The sequence below is a fragment of the Fringilla coelebs genome (genome assembly GCF_963513975.1).
Source record: "Fringilla coelebs genome assembly, chromosome: 4".
NCBI classification, from domain to species: domain Eukaryota; kingdom Metazoa; phylum Chordata; class Aves; order Passeriformes; family Fringillidae; genus Fringilla; species Fringilla coelebs.
The window spans coordinates 12,417,175-12,427,414 of NC_140032.1; positions in this window are offsets into that span (position 1 = coordinate 12,417,175).

Here is a 10,240-nt window from a genome sequence, read left to right on the forward strand (position 1 = left end):
AGTCAGCACAGCAAGGATTTTAAGCTCAGCATATGTCACAATAATGAGAACTCCCTTGTGGGAGAGTTAGAAGCAGATTTGTGTCTGTTCCTGGTCTCCATACTCGTGTTCCTGAAAGGTGGGGATTTTGCAGGTTTGTGTGAACAAATCTCCGAAGTGCTGCAGGGGGGTGACAAACACAGAAAACCCCACCCTACCAGGGCATGTCCTGTGTGCACAAAGCCCCTCAGGCTGCCTCCTCCCCGTGCCACTGCTGTGGAAGGTGGATGTTTTACCGGGATGCTGCACATTCCAGCTCAAGTTCCTCCTGACCTTAGTGAGCACCAAGGAAATGCTTGGTGGAGTTGCTGCATCTGAGGCTCAGACCAGGCTGTTATACATCCCAGAAATGAACTTTTCCTGCCAAATCTGTAGCTCTTTCTGGCTATGTCATTTAATGACAGCATTCTGTTTTGGTGTACAGCATATGTGTTGCTGTGTGTATGTGAATTTATATACACATATATATATATATATATATATATATATATATATATATATATATATATATGAGAAAAATGTGTGAGGAGAGGAAGGAAAAAGGATTTCAGACACCAGGCTTTGGGAGGTGTGTTTCTACTTTTAATTTACTTAGTGGAACTAGATTAGTTTCTCTAATGTATCTTGAGAAGGCCATGGCAGCCATATGTTTAGGACCCTCAGATTTTCACAGCTGGTATTTTCAGCTCTTGCTGGGGAGGCCAGAAGCAGAGCTTCATGATGCAATATGAAGGCAAAGCTCTGTCAAAATACAGCTCAGTGGTTTCCTGTCTTTATGTTCATTGATGACCAAAATTGCTCCAACATATTTCTCCTGATTCCAAATGTTTGCTCCTCAGGAGAGATCATTGACTCTTTATACTGGTGAGACAATGTCTGCAGGCAGGGGCACTCACCCAGCCTTTGTCAAATCCAGCTGATGTCAGTGAAAGAGTTAGACAAGGTTTGGGGCATACAGCCTTTTAATTAGCTCTGAAACACAAGGGGCCACCTTTAATGACCAGCTTATTCTGAGCTAAGAAGACCTGTAATGACTTTCATTAGATGTATGTCAGCCAGAACATCTCTAGAAGAAAACTTATTTAGTACTCCTGGCAAACAAAAATATTAATGAGATGAAGAGGATAGGACTAAGTGGTGAGATATTGTTTCCAATAGGAAAAAGAGTTCATTCTCTGTAGAATGGGAAGGTGGAGCAGAGAAAGAATATAATCTAGTATGTTAAAAGAAACTTACATTGAGTTTGCAGTTTTCATATCAATAGCCTTGGGCTTTCCTTTTAACATGTGAGGTGTGACTTTTGTGCTGCTAGTGAAGAACTGAATGATTTGAACTGAGAATACCAAAAGTCTTTGGTCTTTCTGGGCATAGGAGTAACTGAGACAGGTAATGTTCAGTCTTAGGGACTGAAAAATCTATGGTAGATAAATTACACTTATGAGCATATATTGTTTGCCTAGTTTAAGAAATCACACTATCTCTTTGCATCTTTGAATATCTAAATACTTACTGACTGGAAGATGCATTTTCAGTAACAGCTGTAAAATTATGTATGTTGTGAAATGTGCCATTATCAGACATGAAATCCTCACAGTAGAGACCTCACAGTGAGGATTCAGCTGGGTAAATAACTGGACTGGAATTAACAGAGAAGTAGAATTTAGCAGCCATGGTGCTCACACATTGCAGCACTCCCTTAGAGTGCTCTTGGCAAAATGGCTGGGGAAGGATGTCACTTCATTGCTGGGTAATTGTTCCATAAAGGCAAGTACATGGAGAGTATTTGGGTTGATTTTTTTCCTCCCATCCCCCATTACTATGATTTTAATTGGAAGCAGCTCTTTGTTCGTGTAAAACTAGCATGAGGTCCTTTACTGAAAGATAGTGATGTCTTTGTATCAAACAGTGCCTGTTTCAAGCTGTTACACTTGTCATTGTTTAATTGAACTTGCTGAGGTTTCAGGGAGAAGGAAACTTTTACCATCTCCTGCAAATCACTTTAACATGCTGTTTCTGAACAGAAAAATATCCCATTTTTGAGTAGGTGGAATAATGGGCTATCTGGATTCTGATTCTTATTAAATGGTAAGTCTTTGTCAAAATCTGCAAGAGAGCACTGAGAAGCACAGAATTTGCAGGTGTACAAGCTCGTGTCATTTTTATTATCATTCTGAAATCGGTATTGTGCACGCAGCAGCTGTGTGCTTCAGAGGGAAAACAGAGACATTTGTAACTTTGCTGTTGGAACTGAGGCATTTATGGCTGATGGGCTGCCAAGCAAAGGTCAGTGAGTTTGTGCCTCAGCAGAGCTGATGGATGCTGTCGGCTCTGGGAGCTCAGGTTTGCTGCCGCTGCCGCGGAGCGCAGGGCTGGGCTGCCCCGGGTCCTTCTCCACAGCTTGCTGCTGAGTCACTGGGTGACCTTGGGTGAACCTCCTCCCTTGGCACACGCTGCCTGCAAAGGAGGAGCACCAGCAATGACCTGCTCACTTATTCTTGGGTGAGGAGTTCAGTGAAGCTGCAGATTCGATGTAAATGATTTCCTTTGTTTCTTGCTTTATTATTCTTATAATAGGCACTGTGTGTGTGTCAATAATAAAAAAGGAGATGGGGATATTCGTGTTGAGGGACAGAGAGGAGAGAGCTGGGATGGAGGGTTGATAACTTGTCTGAAGACCTTTCTGGATTTTAGACCATATTCCAGTTGACCATGCAACACCGATCCAAAATTAAGAGGCCTCTCTTCAAAAAACAAAAAGAGTAATAGGAAAAGCTGGTACTGAAATTTAAAAATGAAATTTCTTTCAGCCTAATGTTACTTTTAACCTTTAATATGGCTTCTTGTGTGCATGCATACAAGTCTGTCCTTAGGAATATACATATAGAAATAGAAATAGAGGCATTATGGTGGAATATCTCTGTAATGGGTCTTTGACATCCTATCTCCCCCCTCCTGACAGATAGTTTTATGCTGTTCTATATATTTTAGATTTACAGCTATTTGATCTATTTATATACTGATCTGCCTTTTTTTGAACTAATTTCCCAAAAACTATTGAGTTACAAGTGTTTGTATACAGAGCATCCCCTAAAGCCAGGAATTTGTCAAAAATGAATGAAAAAAATTAAAGGAAAGATTGTGATCCTATGAGATCTTTGTAAAACTGTAAAGCAAAAGCTTATACTTTTCCAGTTTTTCACATGATAGCAAATTCCATCTGGCAAAGATCCTTGGCACAGCACTTGGCTTTCATTTGGGTTGAAATTTTAAATGTACTAATTTCAAATCTTCCCTTATTGAAAAACATATTTTAAGATCTCTTGCAGCTTAAAGGATCTGGCTTATAAAGGGAAGGACTGCCACAGAGCTGCAAAAAAGAGTTTTGTGACTAGGTTGTCAAAACTCTGAAAAATAGCACACATATCATGAAGTATCAGTGTTATGACACAGTGCAGATTTCTTAAAGTACACAAGGAAATGAAAACTGAACACTATTACTTGTAGCAATGGTCACATTTAGTAATTTTCAAACTGATTGCAAATGCTGATGACAAAATTTGTTATTTTTAAATTAATCATGTTTAAGTTTGATAATTGTATAGCATTTGCATGAAAGATTTTCAGTAAAGATATAGGAAAGAGATTTCAGGTTGTTCAGATGTAGGGATTAATTTGTTTCTTTATGAGGCCATTGTAGGTATTTACTTGTACTCATATAAACGTAAAATGAAAGTCATGCATATTTATATACTGCATGAACTGCTGAGGCAAAACAGCAAATAAACAAGCCATATGTGAGAGAAGCTAAAAGGCCTGAATAGCCTAATAAATCTTGCATTGGACTTACATTTTGTAAATACTTGGCCCTGTGGAGCACCATGTGAAACCTTTGCTTTTCCACTGTGTGAAGGAAAATGCAAATACATGAAGTTGTTTTACCAGTGACAGATGTATGAGGAATCCTTGTTCAGGCTTTAAAACTGAAAAAAAATCTCTAGTATCTAAAATATTGAAAAAGAGAGTGAGTTGGTGATCTTCCATCCCTTTGATAAAGCAGCACTGGACACTGTTTGTGAGAGTAGGAAGAAAAATGGTCTTTTAAACCTTCACTGCACCAGCCTATGCCTGTGAGTAAGCTGGATAACAGCAAGAAAAATAAGTTTGGTTGCTGGGTAAGTCCAGAAGGCAAAAATTGTTACTCAGCAACTTGAAACAGATCTGGAAGCAAAGCATTGCCAGTGAGCACACAGCAAGGCAGAGCAGTGGCACAACATCTCATTAATTCTTGTCCCATTGCAGTGGGGAGCTGCAGAGCTGGGCTGCCTGCTGCTGTAGCACAGGCAGGCAGAGCAAGAGGTGTCAAGCCAGGGGATGAGACTTACACAGAACTATTTTTGAAGCCTGTGCATGGCTGGAAATTCTCTCTGGACCTGTTCATCAGTCAGAAAAGATTAAAGAGAGTGTGTTGAAGAGCATTATTTATTTTGTTCTTAAAAGTTCTCTGAACTCACTGATGTTTCACGCTGTATCAAGAAAAAAAAAATTCCTTCAAGTTCTTAATGCACTCAACATGCTCCTACTGAAGTAAGTGTTAGACACCCCCATTTTACACTTTTTAAGAGAATGCTTTATGGATGATTATATAAAACTTGGTGTTCCCATCTTTGTTGCATTTGTATAAATCCTATGGTAACATAAAAATGAATGTTAACCTAAAAGAATAGTCTCTTTTGTAATGTCTGAGTAGCCTAGGACACTTTTCTGTATGGAACAACCTGTCTATAAGCTTATTTTGTGCGAGAGAAAGGGTCTTGGAAGGGAGAGCCTCCAGGGAGTAGGTTGGCTCCTTTGACAAACCTGGAAGCAAAAAGAGCCCACAAACATTTGTAAACAGGCTGAGAGGTGTCACCAGTCAGCCTTCAGCAAAGAAATCTGTGTTGGAGAAAACATTTTATGTTGACTGATTTTTTTTTCCCTTTTTTTTAAAGATTATAAAAAGACTGGTTCTTAGTGTGTAGTCTCTGGCCATGCCCACTGAAAGCACATTGAATATGTTTTTTAAAAGCCTTTGTGTGTTTGATATTTAATGAATAAAGAATGCCATTCATTACTTTTTTAGTTAATTATTGGTACAGGACATAATTTCATATGGATAGCTTTCCCTCCAATTGCTACTTCATCCTCTTCATCTTAATTACTGAAAAAGTTTTTGCATGACTATTACACATAAGCACTATATAACATAGAGAATACAGATTTGCCTAATTCTTCCTGCAAAAGCAACCCTGTCCTGCTGTTTGCACACAGTATTTGTCATATAAAATCTAGTAAACACTGTAATTAGCTTACTTTCTAAATGTGTTTTATGGTTTAAATCAACTTTAGAAGCAAGTCAGAGTCTTCTGAAACACATGCTCAAGAATCCCTATTGCCCCCTACTTCAGAGAAAAAGAGAAAGAATAGGAAGATTTTTCTTTGCCTTGACAATCCAATTAAAGCAGCAAGGTGTCAGGAATGATACCAATTCCCCTGAAAGCACTGTTTCAGTCATTGGTGGGCTCTCCATCTGAGAATTGAGGCACAGTAATCTGCAGCAAGGCAAAAAGAATAACATGGAAACAAATTTGAATTGTTGACCTAATTTTGGTAGTCCATCATTGCTGACAGAAGTTCAAATGATCCCAAAGGGTTCCTTATTGTGGGGATGCCAAAACAGACAAATGTAACACAAGGGAGGCAGGAAAGTGAACCGCTACTTCTATATCTGCCATTGCTTCTAGTATCCAAGTAAAAGTTGTGTTTTGTCCACTAAAGATGTATTTTGCAATAAAAACAGGAGTTTAAAACAGATCAGGAAATTTTTCATCAGTATTCCGTGGTAGTAACAAAAAATGTCTTTGTAGCCAAGAAATTGCTGCTTATCACGTCTGATTTTAGCTATAACAATTTCAAAGTCATTATTAAAAACAAGAAGAGAAAGATTCTTTGTGCTCTTTTGGTGAAGTCTTTTTGTGCTCTGTAAGTTTGTTCACTATGGAAAGAATAGAGATTGTGGCTGCACATTTTTCAAAGTGTATGTTGCTCATATGTAGAGTGCTCTATAAAGGTCATTCTGCAGTGTTTTCCTGCTGCTAAATCTTTGTGTTGAAAGGGGGTGACTCTGTGGCATGATCTGTGCAATTTCTTCCTTGGGCCATGATGCATTTACATTGAAGCCTCCCTTTAGATTCTCTTTGCTTTCAGGGGGTTGTTTTAAATACCTCTTTTTTTTTTCTTCTTCTTCTTCTTCTTTTTCTTCTATTTTTTTGTCTTCTTTTTTTCTTTCCTCCCAATCTGCTTTTGGTGCAGCCACAGCAGACGGCAGCACATTTCTGGTTGTAATACTGTGTACTAGACAGACACTGAATGGGTAAAGGAGAGAGCAAGTGATGTATGTTGGGCATAAGTGTTTGTTGGTGGCAGGTTCTGGCTGTCAAAATGTTAAGTTGTTCATGAAGGGCTGCATCTGTGCCACTTATTTATGTGTAAATAAAATTTTTGCTTTTGGAAATCCCAGGGAATCTGGTACCGAAGTATCACAGTCTTAGAAATCGAAGAGCAGGGACAGGAAGGGGAAGATGCAGTCTCCTTGCATGTATTTTGTATGCCTGACAAATAGATCTCTTAAAAAGAGATTTGTAAATCAAATTAATATTATGGATAGAAAGCTTTAGAGTAGAATACAAGGCACCATAGTAAAATGTCATAGGTTTTTTGAAAGAAATATGCTTTTTTAATCCCTTAACATTTGGTTGTGTGAAAGAATCCCTTCCCCTTGCTCCTGTAGCTGTCAATTAGAATAACTTCTGACAAAAAGCCAGTGGTAATGTACATATTCTCATTACAAAGCATTTGCCAACTGAAATCTCCAGCAACTGCTGCAGAGAATTCACAGATATGTTTAGCACTGTTTTCCCAAAGAAATTGCCTTTTATTTGGGTCAGTATTGTTTTATGCTTAGTCATTTTAAAGCAAAAAAGCCTTGTTTTCAAAAAGCCTTCAAAGTGTGGATCAGCTGTACAGAGACATAGGGAGGGCTTCCAAAACATTCAGGGAAACTGTTTTTCTGTTACCATATCCCAAGGAGGATTGCTCTTTTTTCTGCTCTGGGGATTATACTTGGACCCTGCCTGTTTCTGTCTGAGGTGTTTTGGACAGAAGGAAGGTTTTGTACCACTCTTCTACAGAACAAGGTGTTCTTTTGAGATCCCAACTCCTTATGGTCCACAGACCCTGCCTATGGGGACTGTACACATTACCCCAGTCATCAGAGGAATTGTCCTCAGCTGTTCTGCTTTCTAAGAAATCTACACTAGCTGTCCACCTTAGCAGTTATTTTTTTAAACTTCTGTGAGTAATGCACTCTGTTTAGTTAAAATGGACTAAGATGTCCCATGTGAACAGATTTGGCTAAAATCTCTGAGAACCCAAGTGCTTGGTCTCAGCACTATTTTGGGAATCTCAAGGAAAGGATGGAGGCTGGCATCAGTGTTTATTCTCTTACCTTTACACTTGCTTTCAAGATGCACTGCTGCCTAAAATGATGGAGGTAAAAGTGTGAGAAACAGAACTTTGACCAAAGATTCTATGTATTGCAGTTTGTGATTAAAAACCTGAACAATCTCAAATTCCTTCCATCCTTTCCTATGTGGGAAATGTTGACAAGTGTTGCTACTCATATAAACAGAGAAGACCCTTAATTTTTATAACACTGTATTTTGTCTAGAGAGCCATTATATGATAAAGAACATAACTGAATCAACTTTGTTTATTTAGCATTTGCTGCCATAATTACAGGGTATGAACCTGTTGGTGATTTCACTGCACTGAGTGAATTAGTAATGTATCAAACATAGCTCATCTGTCAAATTATTTCTATAATAGTTTTGGTTCTTGGAGGTGCTTTTGGTGTGTGTGTGGTATATTCTGAACTCTGAATGAATTTGAACAGCTGTAGTTTATGCTCTTTTTGTTTGCAGATTAACAGATATATTTCCACAGTAATAGCTTCCCCTCTTTATCCTTTCTCTCCACCATTAGAAATAGATTTAGTTTAGCAGTTACTGGAAATGAGAAATTAAGTATCCAATTATTTTAAGTTATTTTTGTATTACCATAGCTGTTAAGAAGCTATAGGAAGATTACTGAAGGATTATTAGGTTGTAGTTTTCCAGTGGTTGCTGGTAATTCGCTGTGAATAGCACTCTAACAACTTGTACTGACTGGCATAATTAAATGTTTCAAATTTGCCCCAGTTTTTGCAAGACTTATTGCCAATTAATCTTCTTTTTTAATCTCACTCATATGCTATGCTACTGAAACATCCACTTTCAGAAGCAGATATTGTCAAATTACTATGCTACTTCTTTTTATTTGCTCTTATGTCTGTAACTTACATTCTAGATCTCTGTTTCATTCTTCTCTCAAAGCTTTTGTAAACACTACTCTTGTTATATAGTGAGGACAGCTGGCCAAAAATAAAAGATATTTTTATTTCCAAGTCTACTAGAGCATTCAGAAAAACTTAATCTTAACAATAAGCTTTTTAGGATCAAATAACTTTTTAGAAGAATTGATATTACAGAATTAGTAGATGTGCTAAAAGATAAGTACATTTTTCAATGTAAACAAATTACCCAGGTAACTTGGGGTTTTGGAGCTGTGGTTTTCTGGGGTGTTCTTTTCCCTTTTGAGTCTTGTGTGCATTGGTCTGTTTTGTTATCATTGGCCTGATTGCTGTCTGCTTGCCTTTTACAAGTAAATTCTTGCTTTGTCTTAGGTGTTTCCATATTGCATATTAATTTGGGGAAAACTTCTCTTTCCCTTTTATTCAAATGTATTCAGATTTCTAACTGAAGGCCAGAAGAAAGCAGCAAAATTTTTAATGTGGAATAACAATATTGGAATATTTAAGAATAGGGCAACTCAAAAAGGACGGTGAAGGTGGGGTGAAGTGAGATATATCTGACGTCATAAAAAATAGAGTGCTTGGCCTGAGGAGCTTTGTTGCTATATAAATAAATTGAATTCCTCTTTTCCAGTGTTTTGTGCTACTTAAATATGCCAACTAAGCTGTTTCAGCACTTTGATCTTCTGCCATGATCTGGCCCTAGCTGTACTTTCATCCTTTTCAAAAGTATTCTATCACAGCGGTGAATTTGGCCCTAAGGAAATGAGCATGCAGATTTCCTTTCTCCATTTAACTCTACCTAGATGCCTGTCTTTATTGAACAAATAAAGGATTAAGGTTTTAAACCACTAACAACAGAATACATGGTGTTGCCTTAAACAAATCCCTAGAGGGAAATGCAGGATTTCCCAGCAAGGGAAGTAGTTTTGAAATTATGGTTTTGGGACTGATATTGTTGGATGCAATCCTGATGTATTTTATGTGAAATATTTCGTTTTTGTGAAGATTTGAACATTGTACATGATAGTAGTTATATCCATCGTGTTTCAGCACAGTTCATTGTGGAATTCTTCCAGCTTCCAGCTCTGTAGCCCAAAAGGCAAAGAGTTTGACCTGTTCTGTGTTGTGTCTGCCAGCTCTCTGCTTTGGAGACCCCCATATGGCCATGCCTGCTTAATACATTGCTGAAATCTGTTTGGCTTGTTCAATTCACTTGTCCTCAATCTCTAACACAAGGGGTATACCAAGAGAAGATTTAGTACTTTTAGTTGGAAGTTTTAGTACTTTTTTACTTTCTTTTTTTCATTCTGCAGTGAAAGGTGTAATTAAAGGTGGTTAGAGACTCTAGGAAAACTGAGGTAAATGATACTCATTAAGGAACTTGAATTGCTTTCATTCATTAAGCCATCAGAGTGATAATTTTCATGAAGATATCCCCATAATGATAATTTTATTTCTGTAAATTTTTCTGTGCATGGGAAATATCAATTCAAATTACCATGCAGTGAACATCAACAAAAACCCAAATGCTTCTGTTGCTTCCCCTTGTGATCAAATACATTGAAGTATTATAAAGAAATATGAAGTAAAAGAATACCAAGGCCCTGTCCATTGTCTTTTGATTGTTTGTTTTCAGAAAGGAAATTGTGATAATTGCCTTCAAGAACACAATTCAGGTTTTCTAAAATTTAGTCTTGTCCTCCTTTCAACATGACACATGATAGCTTCCTTATGTTGGTATACTCTTGGTAT